The 26,823-nt window shown below is 37.1% G+C and overlaps 1 protein-coding gene across 1 annotated transcript in view; it reads left to right on the top strand.

Annotated features, from left to right (window-relative positions):
• The first annotated feature begins 22,313 nt into the window (after window positions 1–22,313).
• The window catches only part of LOC109409075 (calcyphosin-like protein), a 54,026-nt gene continuing 49,516 nt past the window's right edge, over window positions 22,314–26,823 (top strand). The window contains exon 1 of the mRNA XM_062854397.1: window positions 22,314–22,432. The gene's annotated coding sequence lies outside the window, so the exon portion shown is untranslated. The remainder of the gene's footprint in view (window positions 22,433–26,823) is intronic.

The raw sequence follows: 26,823 nt of genomic DNA, 5'->3' as shown, positions 1-26,823 counted from the left end.
CGTATGAATTTTTGAAGCGACTCCTGAAGAATTCTCGTTGGGCATCCTATATGAAATCTTAAACTTGCGTTAACCAATTAAAAGATGCTTCTAGGCATTCTTAAAGAATTCTCGAAGAAATTGGCAAACAGGAATCCAGGAATCAGGTAGCTGTTCCCTTACTATTTAAGCATATACGCTCCTATTATCATCCTACTGATCACAAAGGAATGAAGCGCTTTTTTTTGTATTTTTGTTAGAAGTGGGCACGAATGATAACAAATAGGATAGGAATTTGGGATCATAAGATTACTAAGGCACGTTGACCCTACCAGGAATTTACAGAAATTTTTTTGAACGAATTTTTGGAAGTATTTCTGGAAGAATCAATAATAAATCCTGAAGAAATGCTAGACTGAGATGCTTGATGACAACTTAGAATGATTATTCAAAAGGTTTTTCGAAAGAATTTCTAAGGAGTCTTATCAAAAGTCGCAATGAAAATTTTCAGAAGAGTTCTTAGATGAATGCTAGCAAAAATTCCTGAAGGAATCCTTGGGGAAACTCCTAGAGTAGATGGATATTAAAGAATTCGTTTGAAGTAATCCAGAAGGATTTTTGAAAAGAATTCCTACCGAAGTTCCTCTAAGAATTATCCATGGATTCTTTTAAAATTTCTTGGAGGATTTCTAGGATGAATCTTTTAATACAATTTTAGAGAAACTCTTTGAAGAATCCTTGCAGAAATTAACAAAAAAAAAACGTTGCAGTATTTCTTGAAACAATCCTTGGAAGAATTTCTAAAGGAGTCCTTGGAAGAAATTCTTAAGAAAACTTCAAAGGATCGCCAAGATGAGTAATAAATGCTTGAGGAAATGTCAAGATAAATTCTTGGATAAATCAATGGAGAAATGCTTTCTTCCGAGGAAAAATCATTTAAGGGATATTTGGAGGTTCTCCTGAAAGAAACTATAGAGAAATGTTTGAAGAAATTCTAGAAGGACTTCTCTGACGGAATTCCGATGTAATTTCTTGAAAAAATATCTGGTACAAAAAAAATCATTGGAGAATTTTTTGTAGTGATTTTTTCTAGAATTTTTCAATTCTTTGATAAGATGAACAAATATTTCGAGAAATACTCGATAAAGCCTTTGCAAGAATCTTTTCAAGTACTCTGAAGTATGTACTTTTGAAAATATCCTCGGAGACAACACTGTAAGAATACCTGAAAGAGTCTTTGGAGAAATGTTGAATGACACCCTTGCAATAATCACTAGAAAGATTATTGAAGACAAATTATTATTCAAGGATTGATTGATTCATTTGTCTTTATTAAAAAGACTTTCAGTCCTTGGCTGGTTCGTCTCTTCATTCAAGGAAGATTTTTTCAAAGAAAACGGTAAAGCAATTTTGGAAGAATTACTTGATGCATTTCCTAACCCAAGTAACACACTTGTCACCGAAGAGTCACGGCGGCGCAGGTTTATGTTGCGCAGAAGTCACTGTGACTTACTTCTAGCAAGTAAGTGTTTATTTGTTACAAGTAAGTCACAGTGACTTCTGCGCAACATAAACCTGCGCCGCCGTGACTCTTCGGTGACAAGTGTGTTACTTGGGAAATAAATATGGACACGAATGCCAACTTATATGGTAAAGTGTCTTTAATAAAATATAATAATAATAATAATTTCCTAAATTAATTGTTAAAAAATTTCGACATAATTCATAGAAAACAATCTTACGCTCATTGATGGAACTCTGGGATGTATCCTTGCAGAAATCCCTGAAGAAATTCATAAAGGAATACGGAAAAAAAAAATCTTCCGTCAGTCAGTTTTCAACGTTTTGTACAAAATCTTGTGGAGCCTCGTAGCCGTGCGGTTAGGGTCACCAAGCTTATAATCGCACCATTTTATGGGGTGAGGGTTCGATTCCCGCTTCGGGCGTTGAAACTTTTCGTGAGAATAGTTTCTTCCCCGTTTCCACTGGTGCATGCTCCGTTGTCCGTAGTCTAATGTTAAGTTTAAAACAGTATGTACAGCCGAAAGCTGAAGACGTTGTCCGTGTCTTTTTTTAAATAAAACGGCGCGATTATTTAAGAGTTAGAAGAATAGATTTGTCATTGTAAAATATGTATATCTGTAATATCCCAAGTAACCAGTAAGCATTTAAAATAGCATTCCTTCAGCATTATAGTAGCCTTTACGACAAGGCGTTTAATGCTAATTAGCCGTATATGCGCCTATAGTGCAACCTCACAGCAGGTTTTGGCAAAATAACGGGCTGTCTTAGTGCTATCCCTTCAGGAACGTCGTGACGAAATGTCAAAGAAGCGTAACGCCTCGTCGAGCAAAAAAAAACAAAAATAGATTGACGTCTGCTTCTCGTTCTCTCAACCTGCTTCCTCGCTTCATCGTCCTTCCATATTCCAGCCGGTGCTAGGTGGTACTTTTTTGCTGATTTTTGTAGTGATGTAGGTTTGAACTTACGATCCGGAAATTGATTAATCATATCTGCTTCGGATTCTGTTGCTCCTGATCCACGATGCTAAAGCTGTCCCGGTGGCGTGCGTTGATTTAATCGCCAATATAAAGAATGTTTCGATAACAGCTTCAGATCTCGCTTCAGATTCAACATCCAAAACTTGTTTTCATTGAAATATTTCATTGTGGTAGAGCATAACGATCCCTTCTTTTAAATATCTGTGGAATATGATTGTTTCTTCCCTCTTTCAAACAATCCTATGATCCACCAAAGCATCCACCTATTCGGCACATATTTTCCGACGAAATGATAAATAATTGGTGATTTTTGATGGACAAGTTCCCAATCCAATCCAGCTGCAGTAATGTTTTCTTTGGTGCTTTTGGATGAGTAGGGGAAAATGAAGAAACAAATAAGATGCACAAATTTGTAAACAGAAGCATAGGCTCTGTAAGAGAGAGACAAAATGTGTTGCCAAATGCGTAACATATCTCCCAACCTTTTTGCTCCTAGCATTTAAAGAGCAGTTGAAAAGCATTCTGTATGCTCCCAAGTGAAACCACTTCAAGCAGTTGAAATGCTAATTAACAGCCGAAAGCTTTTGAGCAGCACAGCTTATGCTAACTCAAGGCAGCTATGCATTCGAACTGCTTATGTAGGACAGCAAGCAGTTTAAATGCGTAATACGGGCTGATACACGGCTTATTCAAATGCTTAGTGGTTACCTGGGTATTCATGGGGCCCACAAATTTGGTTCCGCACCGGGCCCCCTAATCCCTAGCTACGCCACTGGGGGCAGGGGGTTTCGGAATCTGACCACGTGGTTTAGCCCCTTAGAATAAGAAGCGATTTCTTGTCATTTGAATGAATTTTCACTCAAATGACGAACTGGGCAGAAAACACGAAAAACCCAGAAAAATCCGCCAGAGTGAAAAATTATGAGATGTAGGGTCAAAGTTGGGTCAAATTTTATCAAATGTTGGGCCACTGTTGGACCCACATCGGATAACTGTTGGTTTAATGTTGGGTTTGGTGGCCAAAATAAAAACAGGTCAATGATAGGTTTATGTCGGGTTATACATCATCAATTACCGTTTAACAATTAACGAAAACAAATTTAATGGGAGTATGTATAAGTAATGAGTGGATCTAGACGATAACTGGATATTTTTCATCTAAAGTGGAATTATGCACGGAAAAACAAACGAAAACAAAAATGCTGATACTAACCGTTCAACAATTGGTGAATTACTCTATCAGGTTTTCTCGAAGGAACAGGTCTAACAGTGAGAAATGATATTCTTCCAACAAATCTCCAGCAAAGGGCGTTAGATATCGCACATAGGAGCCATCCTGGAGTTGTGTCAATAAAAAGAAACCTTCGTGACCGTCCCGTGGAAAATCGTGTGCGACATTTTTGGGTTATAGGGTTGTGTGCCATCAGTAATCTCACGTTCCCATATACATCCTATTCGAAAACAAGCGATTACGGCACCGATTGATTCCGTTCTTTTTGTTTTCATGGGTGCTCACTAGCGTGATTCAAAAAATCGTTTTTGCTCCACACCGCTTATTCGATTCCTAACCAGATTATATGCCTTCTACCAAAATTTGAGCTCATTTGGATGAAAATTGAGACTGCACAAGCCCTTCAAAGTTTGTATGAGAATTACTATGGAAAAACGATGTTTTTCATTCAATCGACTGTAGCATTTCCCCAAGTGCCCTAGAGGGTTAGTTGACCCTTGATATTCCCTAGCTACTCTATCAGCTACAACTTTGCCGAAGACCGCATTCAAATTGGACGCCTCATTCATTAGTTATCGATTTATATCCAACTGGACAAACTTTAACAGTGATCCTCCAGCTTCCCAGCAGGCAACATTGCTGCATATGGCGCCAAATATAGCACACTGACATCATGGCTACTATGTTTCACTGCAAAATGCAGTGATGCCCACCAAATAGTTTAAACATCATGAGTGAAGGTTTCAATTCTGGATGAAAATCGGTAACTAATTATTGAGGCGTCCGATTTGAATGCGGTCTTCGAAAAAGTTGTAGCTGATAGAGTAGCCTAGGAATACCAAGAGTCAACTAACCCTCTAGTCCACTTGGGGAAATGCTATGGTCGTTTGAATGAAAAACTTCGCTTTCCCATACAAACTTTGAAGGGCTTGTGCAGTAGTATGGGACACGCTTGTATGGAAAAAATAAATCCTCGCTCCAGTTGACTTTTAAGATCCCATTTAGGTCCCATATGAATTGTACAAAATTTCAGCGCAATCGGTGAAACTATAATTTAGCGCAAGCGGTTCAAAATTTGCATAGGATTTACTATGGGAAAAGTTACACTTTCAAACAAAAAATTCCAGAGGTCGCCCTTTGTCTCCTTAGTTCAAATCGATATACGCTTCTTGTACAAAAATCATTTGGAAACTTTCTTTCGAAGACCGCAAAACGATTGGATGCTTGTGGAAAAAGTTATTGTTTTATTACCAATTAGTGATCTAACAAACGGCTTTTTGTTTTGTTTTATCAGCAGCACTGCTGCTGCCGTTGTTGCATGGGGTGGCGGGAGGCATCACCACCCCCAGAAACAGCAGCAGCCAAGGCAGCAGCTACAGTGCTGCTAATAAAACAAATCAAAAAGCCGTTTGTAAGATCACTAGTCGGTAATAAATCAATAACTTTTTCCACAAGCATCCAATTGTTTTGCTGTCTTCGAAGGAAAGTTTCATAAATGACTTTTCTACAAGAAGCATTGATCGATTTGAATTAAGGAGACAAGGGGCGACGTCTGGGATTTTTATCTGAAATTGTAACTTTTCTCATAGTAAATCGTATGAAAATTTTGAACCGCTTGCACTAAATTATAGTTTCACCGATTGCGCTGAAATTTTGCACAGTCCATATGAGACCTAAATGGAATCAAAAAAGTCGACTGGAGCGAGAATTTGATGTTTGTCCCATACTATTGTGCAGTCTCAATTTTAAACCAATTTAGCTCAAATTTTGAGAGAAGGCATATAATCTGGTTAGGAATCGAATAAGGGGCCGTCCATTAATTACGTAAGGGTTTATGGGGGGAGGGGGGGTTTGAGAAATCTTACGCGTCATACAAAAATATTTGGGCTTTCATACAAAAAATCTTACAAGGGGAGGTGGGGGTGTCGAAAGATCGTGAAAATTGCCTTACGTAATAAATGGACAGCCCCAGCGGTGTGGAGCAAAAACGATTTTTTGAACCACGCTAGCTCACTCCTAGCAAAAAACACAAAAATAAGAGACAAAACAAAAAGCGCTTCAATCCTCTGTTTTTCGTGGCATGAAAATGGGAGCCACATGCCTAATAAGGGAGCCAATACCCTACTTGATTACTTCAGAAGATTTTGACTGTGTATGGAATGAAGAAAACAAATGGCTCACAAGAATATCGAAGCACTAGAGTAAGTCTTCAAAGAACACACTTATCTTGGAACGATTCGGACGAATAATGGACCTTCCTTTGCCAGCGAAGAGTTTTCAAGCTACTGTATAAGCAAAAACATCCGACTAGTTCATACCATCCCATAATGGTCAAACATATTAGTTATTCGAACGACAAAACCGGGGATACTCTGAGCATTACGAATTGTGGGGTGGTCATTGAAAGAGCACTACAGGAAGGCGGTTCAGGATTATCAATGTAATTTATTTACACCACATTGGAGGGTTATGTGTCTTCGTCTGCATGCAACACCACCCTACTTTCTGTCACCGGGAAGTCTCAGATGAAGCTGCTTACTGGAAACGAGGTTAGGAAACAAAAGACAAGGATGCAATCAAGAAGATGCAAGGGAAGTTGTACGTCGACAAACGACGACACGCCATAGAGGCAGATATAGCAATTGGAGACACCGTCATGATCAAAACTTATGAAACGGAAAAATTGAAACAGATTCAGCTATGGCAGATCCATCATTGTGGCAGCAATTTTTGTATTTTCAAATCGATTTTTTTTTCGAACAGAGAGTATTGTTTATCATCAAGTAGATATTCAAAATTTTTACAATGTTCTGTGATGACTTCTTAATAATTAAATTTAATCCAAAATTACACATAGGTACATAATCAAATGTAAATTGGAGAGGTCAATAAAAGTTCGATCCATATATCTTCCCACCAGAAAGCTATAATAAAGTCTCGAATACCTAATATAAGCAACATCGAGCGAAATTGTGTCTCGCCAAAATTCAGCCAACCGTGCACTGCGTCGTCTGCGCCTAGAGGATGGTATTAGCAACGGAAATTGACATAACATTACTGCTAGCTGGGTGTGTAAAGGCTTTTTGCTTGCGACTACAGATATATGTACGTGGATAGTATGCTAGTCGTCATTTCAAACACTTCTCTGTAGCCATAGTAGACACCGGCATTAGAGTGGGTCATCGTTTATATGGAAAAGTGAAAAATTCAATGGTATCCCATCAGATCAAAGCTTTTTTGATCCCATTTCAGGACCCAAATAAGTGTGCAAAATTTGGGCACGATCGGTTATGTCTACGTTTTGCGCATCGCGTTTGAAGTTTGTATGGGGTTTTACATGGGAAAACACACTTTTTTGCATTTCTCTTATAACAAGCTCGAATTTTTCTAAAACCATGTAACCAATAAAGTTAAAACATAGCCTAGGGTGTCCTGAAAAACATTGTCGAAGACCGCGAAGTGATCTGATGCTCATGAAAAAAGTTATAGCGTTGGCATTGCTTGGCGAAACAGCATGATTTTGTTGCTATTGTTATTCCTTTACATGTTAAAACATAAACACATGCGTGCGGTTCGTTCGTTATAACTATTTTCACAAGCATCGGATCGCTTTGCGGTCTTCAACAAAGTTTTTCAGAACATCCTAGGCTATCATTTTACAGTATCGGTTAAAAAGTTTCAGACAAACTTTTTCAACTTATGGCAAAAATGCAAAAAAGTATGTTTTCCCATACAAAATCCCATACAAATTTCAATTGCAATGCGCAAAGAGTAGACGCAACCGATCATGCTCAAATTTTGCACATATACTCAGGACCCGAAACGGAACCGAAAAAGCTTTGATCTGAGAAAACGGTTTCGATGACCCACACTAACCGGCATATTTTTTTAGTACACCAAGCAAAAGGAGACACCGTTCAGCGTGCCGGTAGACGCTTGGCGCCACTCGGTCCCACGAACATCCGAACATCATGCAATCCCCGTTCGGTCAAGGAAACTGAATGTATCTACCGGGAGAAATTCTAATTAATCAGATAAAACGATTAAATGCATGCAGAGGTGCAATTAAAAATGGTCTTTGTGCTTGATCAAGTCCCGAAAATTTACAACAATAGCAACAAACACCAATGAACATGTATTTAGACGGACACAAATTTCCGCTTGCTTGATGTTTATCCGCTTCCGAACGGTTGAGCATGCTGAGGCTTTCCACGAAGCAGCACGAAAAAAATCCATTTTTTTAATTTTGCATTTTTGATTTGCATAAAATTTTGCACAGCTGTTCTAATCAATATAAATAACTATTTTTTCATATTAAAACTTTTTATTGAGTCTCGACTAACTTTCAAATAGGGCCTATGAAAAAATGGAACACATGCAAATGAAAAATCATATCTCTGAAACTGCTTGTTTGATCGGAAAACTGTCTTTGGCAAAGTTGTAGATTAATAAATGGTGGCTATCAGAAAAATACACATTGAAAAATTTTAGTTTTTCTTCTGAAAAAAACTGAATTTTATTACTAAAAATTAAATATCTCAAAAAGTTATTTTTTTACCTTCGTGATATTTTGTGAGAATAAAGTTCATTCTGTTAGCTACCATCTGTAGAAATTTCATAATGGTAAAAAAATGTTCAAAAAAGTTATGGCACTTTGAACATTTTCGGTTGTGTGTTTTTTAGAGTGTATGATGGATTCACGAAAACTCGCCGTAGGGGTTTGGCAAAACTGTCTCAGAATCCGATGGAATTTCTTAGCTTTAAAGACGTATTTTAAAGCAAGATTGCATACGTTGTTTTTTTTTATTTACCTAGACTAATATTTGAAAAGGTCTAAAGTATTTGACCGTTTTTTACTCAATATAACTTAAAAATGACATTACCTACAAAAAAGTTATGTATGGGTGACTTTTAGATAATCATGTGAACTTTCATAACATTGAAAAATGTCAATACGCTTTAAAAGTAAAAAAAATGCATATAAGAAAAATTATTTCAATTTGCAAAACATGACATTTTTGTAATTATTGAAAATTTTGCCATATATCGCAAGATGCGCACTTTTGAAGAAAAGTATTTCTGAGGTACCGTGATTTCGGGTGAAACTGATCAGTGGGGTGAAATTGATCGACGTGAGGGTCATGTTCATTTGTTAAAAATATTGCTTTAAACTGTATGCGTCTAGTTGAATAAAGTTCCAATAAATGTGTTAAAAAAAACAAAAAAACCTAAAACAATTTGTAGAAAATGACCATCATCCGGTTAAAGGATTATTGAATGATGAGTTACATGTTTTACAGTCAATTAGCCACATATTTCTGTATTAAATTCAATATTTTCCGTAATTGCGTGTTTGGCGAACCTCAAATACCCTTTCAAACTTTTGTTACCGTGGCTGTATCGCACATGTAATGAATATTCGAATGGATGCTTTTAGCTGCCAAGTATTTGCTAAACACGATTTCATAATCAAAAATTTTATAAATATGTATTCAAATTTATACATAAAATTGCACTTTCCGGAAGTAATCACTTTTTCAGTATGAAAAGTGCATACTTTAAGGCGTTTTCATGAAATTTATTAAATTTAAAACTTGAATAATTAAAAATTGAGAAAACTCGTTAAACTTTTGCGCAGCATTTCGCATTCTGGGGTTGTTAATTCAGGTGGAAAACATATTTTTGGCACATGCAAAGGTATTTCATTTACTGATCAATTTCATCCCGAAAGCAAAATTATTGTTTTTTTATTTTAAATGATATTTACCTATTGCAATAAAATGATTTGTAGTAAAAGTTTCAATCTCGTTGACTGATGAGAATCGTGGTCGTACTTGTTTATTGCTTTGAGTTTGACTTTCTTTGGGTGATCGACTGTACGTTGGATGATATCTTTAATTGGCAATTCAGTCTAATTTGGTCAATCAAAAAGAACTATATGTTTTCTTAACCCGACGTTTCGGTCCTTATTGGACCTTTTTCAAGGATTCTGTAATGTTTGAGTTTGACCATATCGCTGCATTCGAAATCACGGTAGCATTAGTAGAACATTTTTGACAGCTCCTTCCCTCTTAAAGTATATTCTCCTATACCTAATAGAGGGCTCCTAGCAATATCATAAACTTCCTCTAAAATGCTACGTCTTTAATGGACGGTTCCTAACAACAAATACTTCATGTCATCATTTTGCGTGTTTCTCTTCGGTAGAAAACAAAAGATTTTATCCAGGGCGTTTTTTACAGATATTAAATTAAACATAGCCCCATATGTTTCAATCACAAGTCTATCTAATGCACAGTATTTATTTTATTCTCTTTTGAATAAGAAAACTTTTAAGTTGAAATTCGACTTCTGGTTGATGTTCTGAATTTCTGTGTAACAAATCTGGTGTTCTGGTTCAAAAGAGAATCCTAAATTATATTATAAAAAGACAAAAAGACACTACACCGTCTTCAGCCAGAGGCTGCACAGACTGAACATTACATACAAGAGACAACGGACAACACGCATAACACCCAGTGGCCCAATGGAGAATTTTCCGTTTGACGAAAAGTTTTCCCCGACTGGAGCGGGAATCGAACCCGCACTCCGAGGCTTACGAAACGCCTAGACGACTGACGCCGCTAACCGCACGGCCACGAAGCCCACATTCTTTGTATTGGATAGATTTATAATTGAAACATGTAAAGCTATGTTCAATATCAATATGTGAAAATCCACGTATAAAAATACCCAAAAATTGGTTTGACTAAAAAAAAACATTTTGTGTTGGGTTAAATTTAGATAATAGCAATTTAATTACTTTGATCCATTTTGAATTCTATTCTTATTGGTTAGTGTGGGGTTTGGTTCTCCGAAATAGGATTAATTTAATTTCGCAAATGGGCATGTATTCCAAATTGACTTCAATTTATTTTTTAACTTTTTTTAGCGTGATCGTTTTTTCAATATTTCAATTTTTACTTGAAAGTTTACACAAATTCCTTAAAGTCACACATACCACACTTTTTTGCAGGTCATTATTATTATTACTATTTATTAACGACACTTTACCATTATTGTGGCATTCGTGTCATTATATTTTGCAGGTCATGTTATTTTTAAGTTATATTGGTATAAATAAAATAGTCAAAAACTTAAGCCCTTTTCAAATATTAGTGAAGATAAATTTAAAAAAACAACAAAGTATGCAACGTTGCTTTAAAGTACATAGTCTTCATACCTACACAATTCCATTGAAATCTGAGAGGGTGCTGCCAACCCACTAGCGTGCGCAGGGTTCTTGCTTAGGGGGGGCACCATTATTATGGTGCAATATTTGTATGATCATGGTGCAAAATAGAATTATGGTGTTACACGCAATATGAATTCCCAAGTAGGGGTTTCAACATGTTGTGGTGCTAACATCGCCAGCCAAGTACTTCATATTGGGAGTCTGGAGAAGGCTTCGGATGGTGATTATATCAAGGCTTTACGAAACTTTAATATGAAGTCATTATCTCGACTCTTATAACATTTTATAATCGTATCAAATACAATGAAGAATATCCAGAAAATTATCAATTATAAAAAGAAATATTGTCGTTGTGAAAGAATTTTGATCCTGGACAATTAGTTATGCTAGAATTGAAGAATGTCAGAATTCCTAGATAGAACATTTTGATCGGAATCCTTGTTGCAATCTGCAGAGATTCCTCTAGGATTTCTCCAAAGATTCGTGCATGATTGCTCCAGGAATTCCTCCAAAAAATCTTCCAATAATTTCTTCAGAATTTCCTCCAGGAATTCTCATATATTTCTCCAGGAATTCCTCCAGTATATACTCCACAAAGTCTTCCAAAATTACCTTCAGGAATTCATCCTGAAATTTCTTTCAGGAAAAATCCTCTAGGAATGTCTGCCAGAATTCCCCCAATATTTCCTCCAGGGATTCCTCTAGGAATTGCTCCACGGAATCCCCCAGAAAATTCTAAAGGAGTTTCTAAATATTATCTTCCTGGAATTTCTCGAGAAATTCCTCCAGGAGTTCCTTCAGAAAATTATCCAGGAAATTCTCCACGATTTTTTCAGGAATTCCTGAATCCATGAATTTTTTCAAAAAATTCTTCTTACAACAAATTCCTTTAGAAATTCCTTCAGAAATTTCTCGAAAAATAACGCCAGAAATTCCTACAGGAATTCCTCCAAAAAAATTCTCTAAGAATTCCTCATGAAATTCCTCCAGGGATTTCTCCAGAAAATCCTCTAGGAATTTCTGCCAGAATTTCTCCAGAGAATCCTAAAAGAATGTCTCCCGGATCCCTTCCAAATATGTTGCGAGGAATCTCTACAGGAAATTCTCCACAGATTCCTCCAGTAATTTCTCCAGGATTTTTTTTCAGGAATTCCTACAGGGATTCAATAATGAATTTCTTCAGAAATACCTCCAGATATTCCCTTAGAAACTCCTCGAGGGGTTCCTTCAGACATTTCTTTAGAAATTCCTCCAATATACAACTAGTGATTTCTTTCAGGAATTCCTCCACGGATTCCTGCAGAAAATCCTAAAGGAATTTCTTCCAAAACTCTTCCAGGAATACCTCCAGGGAATCCTCCAGGAATTTCTTTAGATTTTTTTCAGAAATTTCTTCAGGAGTTTCTCCAGGGATTCATTACTGATTTTTTTCAGAAATTCCTCAGAAACTTCTTCCAGAAATTCCTTCAGTAATTCCTTCAGAAATCCCTCGAGGAGTTCTTTCAGACATTTCTCCAGGAAGCCTCATATATTTCTCCAGAAATTCCTCAAATAAATCCTCCAGGAATTCCTCCAGTAAATACACCTAAAATTCCTCCAGAGATCCCTCCTGACATTTTTCTAGGAAAAATTCTGAATGTCTGCTTATCAGAATTCCCCCAATATTTCCTCCACGAATGCCTCCATAACATGCTAAAGGAATTTATCACGGAATTCTTCCAGGTATTCCTCAAGAAATTTCTCCAAGGATTCTTCCATGGATTCCTCCAGGAAATTCTCAAACAATTTCATCAGGAATTCCTCCAGGGATCACTCCATGATTTTTTTTCGGAAATTTCACAAAAAATCCTCCAGAAATTCCACCAGGAATTCTTTCAGAAACTTGTCGAGGAAGAACTCCTGATATTCCTCCAGCAACTCCTCTAGGAATTTCTGCCTGAGTTCCCCAAGAATGTCTCCCGGAACCCTTCCAAGAATTTCTCGAGGAATTCCACAAGAAATTTGTCCAGGAAATCCTCCACGGATTCCTTCAGGAATTTCTTCAGGATTTTTTCCAGCAATTTATCCAAGAATTCCTGCAGGAATTCATTCATAAATTTCTTCAAAAATTCCTCAAAAAACTCCTCCAGGTATTCCTTCAGAATTTGCTCGAGTAGTTCCTTTACACATTCATCCAGAAATTTCCCCGAGATGCCTCCAGGGATTTCTCCCCGAAAATCATCCATGAACTCCACCAGAAAATCCTAAAGTAATTTCACCCGAAACTCTTCCAGGAATCTCCAGGATTTCTCCTTGCATTCCTCAAAGAACTCCTCCAGAACTTTTTCTTGGAGTTTCTCAAGGAGTTCTTGCAGGGATTCGTTAAAAAAATTTCTTTAGAAATTCTTTAAAAAAATCCTGCAGAAATTCCTCCAGAAATTCCTTCAGAAATTCCTCGAGGAGTTCCTTCAGAAATTTCTCCATGAAGCCTCATATATTTCTCCAGAATTTCCCCAAATAATTCCTCCAGTGAATACTCCAGAAATTTCTTCAGAATTACCCCCAGGAATTCATCCAGAGATTCCTCATGAAATTTCTTCTAGAGAAAATCCTCTAGGAATGTCTGCCAGAATTTCTTCAATGTTTCCTCCAGGGATTCTTCAAGGAATTGCTCTACAGATTCCTCCAGAAAAACCCTAAAGTAACTTTTACCGGAACTCTTCCAGGATTTCCTCCTGGAATTTCTCGAACAATTTTTCAATGGATTCCTCCAGGAAATTCTACAGGAAATTCTCAAGGATTTCTTCAGGGATTCATTCCTTCAACGATTTATTCATGAATTTCTTCAAAAATCATCCAGAAATACCTCCAGGAATTACTCCAGAAAATCCTCTAGGAATTCCTGTCAGAATTCCTCCAGAGAATTTTAAAGGAATGTCTCCCGGAACCCTTCCAAGAATTCCTTCAGGGATACCTCCATGGATTCCTCCAGGAATTTCTCAAGGATTTTTTTTTCAGGAACTCCTTCAAAAATTCCTTCCTCCTTGGATTCCACCAGAAATTTCTCAAGGCTTTCATCCAGGGATTTTTCCAGGAAATCCTTCACGAAATACTCCACATAATCCTCAATCAATTTCTCCCAGAACTCTTCTAGGAATTCCTCCAGGGATACTTCCACGGAATCCTCATGAAATACCTCCAGGGATTGCTACCGTAATTCCTACAGAAAATTCTCTAAGAATTTCTGCCAGAATTCCTCCAATATTGTCTCCAGGCAGGGATTCTTCCAGTAATTCCTCGACTAATTCCTCCAGAAAATCCTAAAAGAATTTTTCCCGGATCTTTTCCGGGAATTTCTCTAGGAATTCCTCCAGAGATTTCTCCATGGATTCCTTCAAAATTTCTTCGGGAATTCATCCATGAGTTTCTTCAGTAATTGCTAAATAAATCCTTTATTAATTCCTTGAGGAGCTCCTCCAGACATTCCTCCAGGAAGCTTTCAATATTTGTCCAGAAATGCCTTAAAGAATTCATCCAGGAATATCTCTAGTTATTTCTCTAAGAATTCATAAATGAATTCCTCCAAAAAATTTTGGAGGAATTTATCCAGAAATACCTCTCGGAATGCAAACATGGATTCTTCCAGAAATTTCTCCAGAGATTCCTGAAAAAAATCATCCAGGAATTTCTCCAGGAATGTTTCGCAAAAAATACCTCAAAGATTTTTTTCGGGAATTCCTTAAGGAATTCCTCCATTCATTCCCTCAAAATTTTTTTCAGTTATTCCATCTTGAATTTCTACAGATATTCCTCCAGGATTTTCATCAAGGATACTTTAAGGAATTCCTGCTCGGATTTCTCAAGAAAATACTGAAGAAATTTCTCCCGGAACTCTTCCAGGAATTCCTCGAGATTTTTTTCCAGGGATTTCCACAGAATTTTCATATCTGGAATTTTTCCAGGAATCTCTCCAGAAATTTCTCCTGGGACAACTATAAAAAATTCTCTAGTTTTTGCTCCAGAAAATCCTCAAAAAAATTCTTCATGAATACCCCCAAGAATTCCTCTAGGTATTCCTCCAAGAGTTTATCCACGAATTTCTCCAGAAAGAACTTCTCCCGAAACTGTTCCAGGAATTCCTCTAGGAATTCCTCGAAAAATTTCTCCAGGGATTCCTCCAGGGATTCCTCCATGAATTTCTCCACGAATTTCATCAATGAATTTCTTCAGATATTCCTCAAAAATCCCTCTGGGAAATCTTTCAGAAATTGCTCGATGAGTTCCTTAAATCATTTCTCCAGGAAGCCGCAAATATTTTTCCAGGAATTTTTCAAAAAGTTCCTTCAGGAAATCCTGCAGAAATTTTTCCAGGAATTCCTTCATTTTTCAGGAATTTCTCCAGAAAAATCTTCAAGGGTTCTTCCAGATATTTCTCTAGGAATTCTCCAGGGATTCATCCTTGAATTCCTTCACAGATTCCTTCAGGAATCCCTCCTAGGATTACAGCAGGGATTTTTCCCGGATCTTCTCTGGGTATTTCTCTAGGAATTCCTTTAGGGATTTCTCCATGGATTCCTCCAGGAATTTCTTCGGGAATTCATCCAGGAGTCCATCTATGAGTTTCTTCAGAAATTACTCAAAACAATCCTTCACAAATTCCTCGAGGAGTTCCTCTAGAAATTCGTCCAGGAAGCCTTAAATATTTGTCCAGAAATTCCTTAAAGAATTCATCCAGGAATTTCTCTAGATATTCCACCAAAAAAAAAATCTTCAGGAATTTATCCAGAAATACCTCCCGGAATGCAAACATGGATTCCTCCAGGAATTTCTCCAAAGATTGCTCAAGAAAATCTTCCAGGAATTTCTCCAGGAATGTTTCGCAAAAAATACCTCAAAGAATTCTTTCGGAAATTGCTCCAGGAATTCCACCATTATTACTTCAAAAATTCCTTCGTTAATTCCATTTTGAATACCTCCGGGGATTTCTACAGAGATTCTTCCAGGAATTTCCGCAAGGACTCCTAAAGGAATTCCTGCTCGGATTTCTCCAGAATATCCTGAAGAAATTTCTCCCGGAACTCTTCCAGGAATTCCTCGAGAAATTTCTCCAGGGATTTCTACAGACATTTTTTTCTGGAATTTTTCAAGGAATCTCTCCAGAAATTTCTCCTGGGACAACTATAAAAATTTCTCTATCAATTGCTCCAGAAAATCATCTAAAAAATTCTTCATGGATTCCTCCAAGAATTCCTCTAGGTATTCCTACAAGAATTTATCCATGAATTTCTCCAGAAAAAAAAACTTCTCCTGGAACTGTTCCAGGAATTCCTCGAAAAATTTCTTCAGGTATTCCTCCATGGATTTCGACAGGAATTTCTCCAGGAATTCCATCAGGAACTCCTCCAGGGATTCTTCAATGAATTTCTTCAGATATTTCTCAAAAATCCCTTTAGGAATTCTTTTGCTCGAGGAGTTCGTTTAATCGTTCCAGGAAGCCGCAAATATTTTTCCAGAAATTTTTCAAAGCATTCCTTCAGGAAATCCTACAGAAATTCTTCCAGGAATTCCTACATTTTTTAGGAATTTCTCCAGAAAAAACTTTAAGGGATTCTTGCAGAAGTTTCTCTAGTAATTCTCCAGGGATTCATCCTTGAATTCCTTTACGGATTCCTTCAGGAATTCCTCCTAGGATTACAGCAGGGATTTCTCCAGGAATTTTCCAAAGCTTTCTCTAGGATTTCCTCTATGAATGTCTCCAGGGATTCAGCCAAGTACTCCTCCTGAAAATCCTCCAGAAATTCTTCCAATAATTCTTGAAAGAATTCCTCCAGATATTCCTCAAAGAATTTTTTCACGGATTCTTCCAAAAAATCCTTCAGGAATGCCTCCACTGATTCCTCCAGAAATTGCTCCACAAATTCCTCCAGAGATTTCTCCAGTAATTTCTGTAAGGATTCGTCATTGAATTCCTCGAGTTATTCTTCCACAAATTCATGCAGGAATTTTTTCCAAAAAATCCTTCAGGAATTCCTCCAGCAATTCATCCTGGAATTCCTCCATGAATTATTTCATGGATTCCTTCTGTCACCCCTCCAGTGTTTCATCCTGTAATTCCTTCACGGATTCCTTCAGGAATTCCTCCAGGGATTACATAAGGGATTCCTCCAGAAATTTCTCATAGCTTCCTCCAGGAATTCTTAGAAACTCCTCCAAATGTCTTTCCAGAAATTTCCTCAGGGATTCCTGCAGAAATTCCTTCGGACATTGTTCCAGAAGTTCCTCCAGGAATTCTTTTTTTTTTAAGACAATTACACCGTCTTCGACCTCGCGGCCTCTACAGACTGAACAATACTAACATTTGACAACGGACAACACATATAACACCCAGTGGCCCAGTGGAGAATTTTTCATCCGACGAAAAGTTTTCCCCGACTGGAGCGGGAATCGAACCCACACTCCGAGGCTTACGAGACACCTAAACGACTGACGCCGCTAACCGCTCGGCCACGAAGCCCACAAGGAAAATTCCAGGCATTCTTCCAAGGATTCCTTCAGGGATGCCTTCAGAGATTCCTCCAGAAATTCTTCCAGGAATTCCTCCAGGGTTTCTTCCAGGAATGCCTCCAGAGTTTACTCCAGGAAATCCTCCAGGGGTTCGTCAATGAGCCCCTGCTGGAACTCTTCAAGAAATTTGTCCAGGAGTTTTTCGAAATATTTCTCCACAAATTACTCTATGAATTCTTTCACGAATTCCTCTACGGATTCCCCTAGGAAATTCTTCAAGGATTCCTTTAGGGATGCCTCCAGAGATTTCCTTCAATAATTTTTCCAGCAATTCCCATAGTAGCTCCTCCTGCAAATTCTACAGGAATTTCTTGACTCCTCTTCCAGTTTTTGAGAGCTTCTTTCAAGAAATTTTTCAAGCACTTCTTTAGTAATGCCTTCAGGGATTCCTCCAGAAAGTCCTTCAAGGATTACCCCTGAAATTTCTTCAGGGATTTCTCCTAGAATGCCTCCACGGATTACTCCAGATATTTCTCGAGCTGGTAAAGTGTTTCTCAAAATGATCCACGGAATGCTATTTTGATGCGCAAATCACAAAATGGTATATAAAATTCAATTGTGGATGATACAATGAACACCAAGAAGGTGTACAGAATTTTAAAAAGGTGTGTGATGTGAGTATGGTTTATTATATACCTTAATGATCAAGGGAACGTCGAGATAATGCATGCGTGGTAAGTAATTGCAATTTGATTTATAGAATGCTAAGATAAAACATGAGATTTGGAGATGGTGTAAACATAAAAATGTTGGCGCTGCGTGAAAATCAAATTGCGTGCGGCAATAAAGGTGCATGAGGTCACCGTGGTGTATAGGTTCTTCTGGTAACACTGAGTTCATTGGTATGGTGCATTGAATGCTGATATGGAGCATGTCATTCAAAGATGGTGCTTGATGTCAGTATGATGCATTAGAGTTGACATCGTACAATAAATGCTATTTCGATGTACGAAACTACATGCAATAATAATGGTGCAATAGATGCCTAGATGATATAGTGAACGCCTCGATTACGCATTAAATGCTTTAGTAATGCATGAAAATTAACGATGGTGCATTATTTCGCAATTAGACACATATTTGATTCAAAGATGGTGCGTGAGATGTGGCCTAGATGATTCTGTGAACATCATGGCGGTGCATGATGTCTGTATGGTGCACTAGCTTCACCATGATTCTGTTATACTCGTCATGTTTCATATTAAGGTGCACTTGCAATTCGTGCAAAGGTGCAGGAAACTCAATGTGGCACAGAAATCAACATGTTCCAGGTACGTGGAATACTATTTTGTATGCGAAATGCTAAAATGGTGCATCATATTTAAATGTTAACCACATCATAATGGTGCATAAGATACCTAGATGGTATAATGAATGCCAAAATGGTGCATTGAAGGCTTGGAAGAAGGCGTATGATGCTTGTGAGCTACATTAGTTGTCACCGTTATTCAAAGATTATCAACATGTTGCATGGTTAGGTGCACGAATTGCAAAAATGGTGCATAGAATACAAAATAAAAGTATATTATGTGATGCTTACAACATAATGGTGCATCAGATGCCTAGATGATATAATAAACGCTGAAATGGTGCTTGGAAAGCTTTGATGGTGCATGAAATTTAATGATTTAATGATTAGTTGATTAAAAGTTAGTGCATGAGATCAGCATAATGCGTGGATAACTAGATCAATCTGTGGATGCTTTGAAGAAGGTACATGATGTTAGTGTGCTGTATTAGTTATCACCGTTATTCAGCGACACTCGACATTGTGTATGGCTAGGTGCACGAATTGCAAAAATGGAATTCAATGTAGTGTCGAAGTCACCAGGTTCACGTAAATGGATTACAGTTTTGGAAAACGAAATGCCAAAATGGTGCATGTTATTCGAATATGGTGCTGACATCACTGATTAGTTAAAAGATGGTGCGTTAGATTAGTCTAAAAAAGATTCTGAGAACATCATGGTTGTGCATGAGATACTAAGAAATTGTATGTATCAGGGGTGCATTTGTTGCCATCATGATTCAGTGATTCTCAACATTGGGTGGATAGATCTAAAATCAAGAATTGCAAAAATGATGCATAGAATTTAATGTGGTGCGGAAGTCAACATGGATCAGGTACATGGAATACAATTGGGTATACGATATGGCAAAATGGAGCTTATGAAATTCAAATGTTAATTAAATGCTTAGATGACGCGTGAGATGGTGCTTAGATATTTATGTGATCATCAAGGTGGTACATGGGATGCAAAGGAGCTACATGATGTCTGTATGGTGCATTAGTTTTACCATGATTCAGTTATACTCAACAAATTCCATATGTACTGCCTATGATCGCATAATTGTCCCATATGAATAGGAAACCCAGCAAAGATGGGACTGATATGCGATCATGGGCAGTGTAGGTGCACGAATTGCAAACATGGTGCGGGAAACTCAATGCGGCACAGAAATCAACATAGTCCAGGTACAAGGAATGCTATTTTGTATGCGAAATACCAAAATGGTGCATCAAATTCACTTTCGAACCACATCATAATGGTGCATAAGATGCCTAGATGATATAGTGAATGCCAAAATGGTGGTTCGAAAGCTTTGAAGAAGGTGCATGATACTAGATGATGCATTAGTTGTCACCGTTTTTCAAAGCTTATGGTTAGGTGCACGAATTGGAAAAATGGTGTATAGCATACAAAAAAAATGTATTTTGTGTGATGCTCACGACATTACGGTGCTTTAGATGCCTAGATGATATGATAAACGCTAAATTGGTGCTTGAAGAGCTATGATGGTGTATGAAATTTCATGATGGTGCATATCAGTATGAGGTATCGTCACTGTTATTCAGTGATACTCGTTATTTTGTATGGCTAGGTGCACGAATTGCAAAAATGGTGCTTAGAATTCAATGTGGTGCCGAAGTCACCATGATTCACGTACATGGAATACAGTTTTGGAATACGAAATGCCAAAATGGTGCATGTTTTTCAAATGTGGTGCTGACATCACTGATTAGTTAGAAGATGGTGCGTGAGTTTAGCCTAGATGATTTTGAGAACATCATGGTTGTGCATGAGATACTATGAAATTGTATGTGTCAATGGTGCACCATAGCTCAGTGATTCTCAACATTGCGTGGTAAGGTGCAAGAATTGCAAAAATGGTGCATAGATTTTTTTATAGAAGGGGGGGCAAGTGCCCCCCCCCCCCCTGTGCACGCTAGTGTGCCAACCCCAAAATCTAGTTTGCGGGAAATTCGTCATGCACTCTAAAAAAACACGCAACCAAAAATGTTCAAAGTGCCGTAACTTGTTTGTACATTTTTTTACCACTATAAAAATTTTACAGATGATAGTTAACAGAATGAACTTTATTCTCACAAAAAAACACGAAGGTAAAAAAATAGCTTTTTGAGATATTTAATTTTTAGTAACAAAATTCAGTTTTTTCAGAAAAAAACTAAATAAATTTTTCAATGTGTATTTTTCTGAGAGCCGCCATATATTATTCTACAACTTTGCTGAAGACACCTTTCCGATCGAACAAGCCGTTTCCGTGTTATAATTTTTTGTTTGCTTGTGTTCCATTTTTTCATAGGCCCTATTTGAAAGTTAGTCGAGACAAAATATTAATTTTTGATATGAAAAAATGGTTTCTCACATGAAAAGGAATAGTATACAAAAATATCAAGTAAATTAAAAACATCGATTAAAATGGATTCGTGCTGGTCCGTGGAAAGCCTCTGCTGCTAAAACGTAGGGGGTGTTGGTCAGTAGGGAGACAGACAGGCATTTTACTCAGTGTCTCAAAAGATGCTTGAGGATTAGGCTGTCCCAAAAAAAAACGATGTTCGAACAGTCAAGGTACTCAACCCATAAATGAAAGATATACATATTTGAAGCATAGAACCTTCCGTACATCATCATCATACTTTCTTTATTTTTCGGAAGTTTTGCCAACATTTAGGGGATATAGACGGGCTTGGTCGTCTAGTGGCTACCGCTTCTGTTTCATATGCAGAAGGTCCTGGGTTCAATCCCTGGCCCGCCCCTTTCCTTATACTTTGAATCTTACTATCCACTTTCTCTATACTCTCTTCTCTATATATACAACTCATGTATATTCATATGTTCGTAGCCATCGCTAGTATCAAAACGGTTAAAAAGCCGTTCCCTTCCTTCCAACTTTCACAGCACAATGTCAATCTATCAGATAACGCCTACAAATTATGCAATCAAGCGAACTGTGCCGCTTCAGCTTCATAGTAATAATCGGACTTATTTATCACTTTAAGCCGGGCATACATACGCCAATGTGGGAACCCTATGCCAACCATATCCCACCAACACTCCAATCAATTTTGCTAACATTAAAGGAGATCGTCCCATAAACTTGCCAATGTCTCGACTTCCATCAATCTAATGCAACAATTGTATGGCATTCACATTTTTAATCATGCAAAAATATTCAAAATTGGTTGATTATAACGCAAGATATTTGAATTTTAGTTAATTCCATATTAAAAAAACGGTAAAACTCGGTTTTCACCTAAAACTTAAGAGCTGTTTTACTATGCTGTGCAAGCATCCCCTATCTCTAACCAGAACCGAAACACAAAACTAGGCAGGACACCTTCTATAACTAACTATATTCAACAAGACCGCTCCCAACCCCCGGGGCAGCATTTGAAAACCTCCATCGGGGCCTATCGGGGATCAAGCAATAATGTGGGATGGGTCCGACGAGAAACAAAAAAGAAAATTCGTTTCCGAACGTTGTCTTTCTGGCGCCTTCAGTTTAGGTTGTACCGTGTCCGTGCGTGCTTCGAGTTGTCCGGAATTTCGTTTTCGGTGAAAATTTTCGGTGTGCTCGGAGAGATAACAACCACCCCCAAGTGCATTGCCTGCCGTACTTGCATTCAAGGCAATTTCCGAGGTATCTACAGCGGGAGTTCAATGAGTACATAGTATCCATCAAGGGGAAAGCAACATATGTTTTGAGATAGAGTTTCAGTGATAAGGAAAAATGAAAGGATTACTCATCACCTAAAGCTCTGAAGGTTCTGTTCAGTTGGGTTATTAGTGGCATGCGACGAAATTATACCGTGTTATGCGGTGATAGGGTGCTAAATGGAAAATCGATTCCAGATAGCATGCAATAAAGAGAAAAGGTTATGATGATATATGATAGCAACCTGTTGAAGGTGGGGTAGATGTAGTGTGACCTAGTTTTATGATATATGTGTTTTGGGAAAACCAGCAAGCGCATTTGATAAAAAGAACTCATTTGAGCTGAGATAGACAATTCGAATGTTGTGTACCGTCGATAGGGGTGACAATGGGTCTGGGGGGTGAGATTGGGTCAAAACGGAGAAACATAAAATTTGAAATAGCTCAATAACTATCGCTAATTTATGTTGAAAACTTTAAATTATTTCAAAGGGGAGATGTTTTTACACGTCATGATGCAAAATAAGATGTTTTGCAATAATCGTTTTTTGTTAAATTTGTGGCTAAACTTATATGATGAAATTACTTGTAAATCACTCTGAAAAAAATTCTCTTTCGTAATGTTTAACACAAGTACCTAACCATAAATTTTCCTATAAGTGGTTAGCTGTAGGTATAACCTGGTTGATGTCATGAAATAAGCGGGCTGTCATTGCTCTTTTTATTTAAAAACTTAATATTTTCGACCCTATGTCTAAATATTAAGAATAGGGGTGAGATTGGGTCAAGCAAGTTATCGAGTGCACATAACCTTAACTAAAAATTCAACTTGTTATCCAGTCCCCGTTTGACGTTAGAGTGGTGCCATGTTTACCGTATTTTCACTAAAGCACGCTTTCTTTCAAAAATATGTCGAGAAGCGTCAAACGAGTGTGTTAATACGTTTAGTGCCTAAAATCATTTATAACAATACACCCATGCGTGTGGACAACTCCTCTAATCATCAGCTAATCTTTAGTGAACTGCAATATCGTGAGCTCACAAAATAGACTTACCATAATATTTGAACGATCCTCTATCTTGAGATGGAGTGATTTGCTTTAGCAATATAGAGGCCAATGATCATGTACAAAAGAGTTTATAACGGAGGGTTTGGTTAAACATTTCTTATGCAGTATACAAAAACTAGCATGTTTTTTTTTACAATCAATCTTTTATTCTTTCTTCGCCCCTCCCTCATTGTTATCTCCCCTCCTGTCATGGAGGTTGAAACTCTTAATGAGGATGATTATGATGGCTCAAAATGATGATACAGTATACAAAGGTTATTTTATCAAATTTCAACCATTTTTTCGGTTGGATTTTAGGTGGATTAATCATCTTTTAAAATTACCTAAGCTTTTATTCGTCATGATAATATTGTGTTTTAAGTAGGTTTACTATATATGATCAATAAAATTAATTTATACTCTTAGATAGGTGATTTCGAATACTTTGACCCATTCTCACCCCCTCTAAGGGGTGAGATTGGGTCAATTTTCAGTAATTTGTAGTTTACTAAGCAATTCATATAACGTGATACTTTCTTGCTAAACTATCATTACCACATAGAAGAGTATACATACCAAATAAAAAGTTATTCTGACTTCAATTGCATTTGTTATTTAACAAACAATCTATGAGTATCGTTTTTTGACCCATTCTCACCCCCAACGACGGTATTCACATATCTATCAAAAGCATCTAGTACATAACCCCTTTCGTTATTCGTCTGCAATCTATTCGTCTGAAATCTATAATAGGACAACCTTTTGTGATAAAAATGGAGTAAACTCACGGTTACCTAAACTTAGCCAAGATACTGCACATGTACGTAGATTGCCATCATTTCTTGTTCATTTAAGCAACCCGAGACCTATAGATAGCTACAGGGTAACTTCTGATGGCTGATACTCCATCACAAAAAAAAAATAACTTGGTCTGCCTTCACCTGAAAGATGCAACCATGTACTGTGACTAGATGTACAATAGGTTTGCTGTTCAAGCATCTCTTCTCATTCCTAACCAAAAGTGTTGCCACCAAGATCGATTCTCAAGAAGTCAACACACAAAGCCAAAAAGACCTTATTCTAGGACAACTATTTCTATACATTTTAAAGGCAACTTAGCTTTTCAATCAGGGCCGCATTTCGGGGTTAACATATTTTAAAAATTCTGATTTTACGGTTACGCATTCTTAATAAACCAAAACAAATTGTTAGCTAACCCGACGTTTCGACATTTTGAAAGGACACTTTTTTCAGACGAAAGATGTGTTTTTTTGTTCTATGTGGTTTTATCTCTAAAATGTACAGAATACAGTTGATTCTGTACATGTCTACCACTGTAGAAAATCGAAATGCCCTGTCGAGTATTCATGTTCTTTTCTGTGGAAAATTCTTGAAGATATTTTGAAGAATTTTCTACGGAGTTCGTAAAAAAAATCGAAAAATATTCTAGTTTTTTTTGTCGGATTTTTTTGTTCTTAGGAAAATTGAATATATTTTATACTAGCTGTACCCGGCAAACTTTATCTTGCCTACTGCGTTTTTTTGACGTTTTAAGTTTCTATCCAAGACCAAGTCCCGGTCAATATGCATGGAAGATCGATTTTCAAAAACTCTCAATTTTTCCATCTTTTTTGTCTCATAAACCTTCCTTGGGTGAAAACTAACAGAACAAAACTAAGACGAACAAAATCGGTCCTTCCGTTCGCAAGTTATGCGCGGCCCCACGTATGCCACTGCATTTATATATATATATATATATATATATATATATATATATATATATATATATATATATATATATATATATATATATATATATATATATATATATATATATATATATATATATATATATATATATATATATATATATATATATATATATATATATATATATATATATATATATATATATATATATATATATATATATATATATATATATATATATACACAGACAAACAGACGTAACACTTCGAACATTTTTCGATTCAAATCATAGTCACGGAAACATATTCGCCCAATGCTAAAAGGCCTATGTTTGGCCGACCACCAACTAGGTGGCGGTAGTGAGCAAACGTCAAACTCGAACAAAAACGATGCGAGCGCCACGGTTGAGCAGTTAACCAACAATCAAATTTTGGAAAAGACCGTTAAATCGGTGTACGATGTGAATTATCAGAGTGTTACGTCTGTTTGTATGTTTATATATAAGATTCAAATTTTTTCTCAACACTACAATTTAATTTGTATCCTCTAGTGAAATATCTAGAAAAATCTTTTATAAGCTACTACCAGCAGGTCATTTTGACTTCCTAAGAAAAGTCTTGGCAGGAACATGAAGAAATTCAGGTTGATTCCCAGAAGCAATTCCTTAAAAAATATCGACGATAATCATTAGAAAAAAAAATCAATTAATTAAAATAGATCCACCGTTCACAGAAATTTTTAAAAGACTTTATGATGAAATCTTTGACAGCATTTCTTATGGAATTCAAACTGAATATCTTGCCTACCTCTTGATAGTATTTCTAAATGTTTGCAGTAATTTCATGATAAATCACTAGAGATATCCAGGAAGTAACTATCATTCGAAAAAAAAACAGATTTCGAAACTGTGTAAGGATTTTTGCAAGAAAGCCAAAATAAATTTAGAAAGTATCACGTACTTCTACTTCTTTTATTTTAACCCATTGACTAATGTTTTGTAGAATAATTGGAAAATTTCTTCAATGAATCTATGGATAAATCCGATTAAAGCGTGAAACTACAGTGAAGGATTTGGGTATTCTTTTGGATGTTCAGCTGACCCTCAAGGACCATGTGGCGTACATCTTTTCGAAATCCTCGTCACAGCTGGGATTTCTGTTTCGCTTCTGCAAAAAGTTCACGGACGTATACTGCCTGAAAGCGTCCTGTACTAGAATACTCATCCGTCGTATGGTCACCGTACTACAGGAACGAAATTCAACGGATTGAGGCCGTCCAGCGTAAATTCGTCCGTTTCGCCCTTCGTCACCTCAGTTGGAGGCACCCATTAAACTTGCCAAGCTACGAAAGCCGCTGCAAACTGATATGCCTGGAGCTACTCGAGCCGAGGCGCGACGTGGCAAAAGCGTGCTTTATAGGGGATCTCCTACAAGGCAATATTGATTGTCCGCTGCTCCTCAGCATGCTGGATATCAACATACGCTACCGGAATCTTCGCCAAAATGCATTCATCCATTTTCCCCGCACCAGAACTAACTATGTATTCCATGAACCGATCCGCAGTATGTCCCGTGTTTTTTAATTTTACAAGAGTTTTATGTTAGTTTTAAGATTAATC

The sequence above is a fragment of the Aedes albopictus genome, chromosome 2, assembly GCF_035046485.1.
Source record: "Aedes albopictus strain Foshan chromosome 2, AalbF5, whole genome shotgun sequence".
NCBI lineage: Eukaryota > Metazoa > Arthropoda > Insecta > Diptera > Culicidae > Aedes > Aedes albopictus.
Note: the sequence above shows the minus strand (reverse complement) of the source record. Positions and strands in the feature narration are given on the sequence as shown.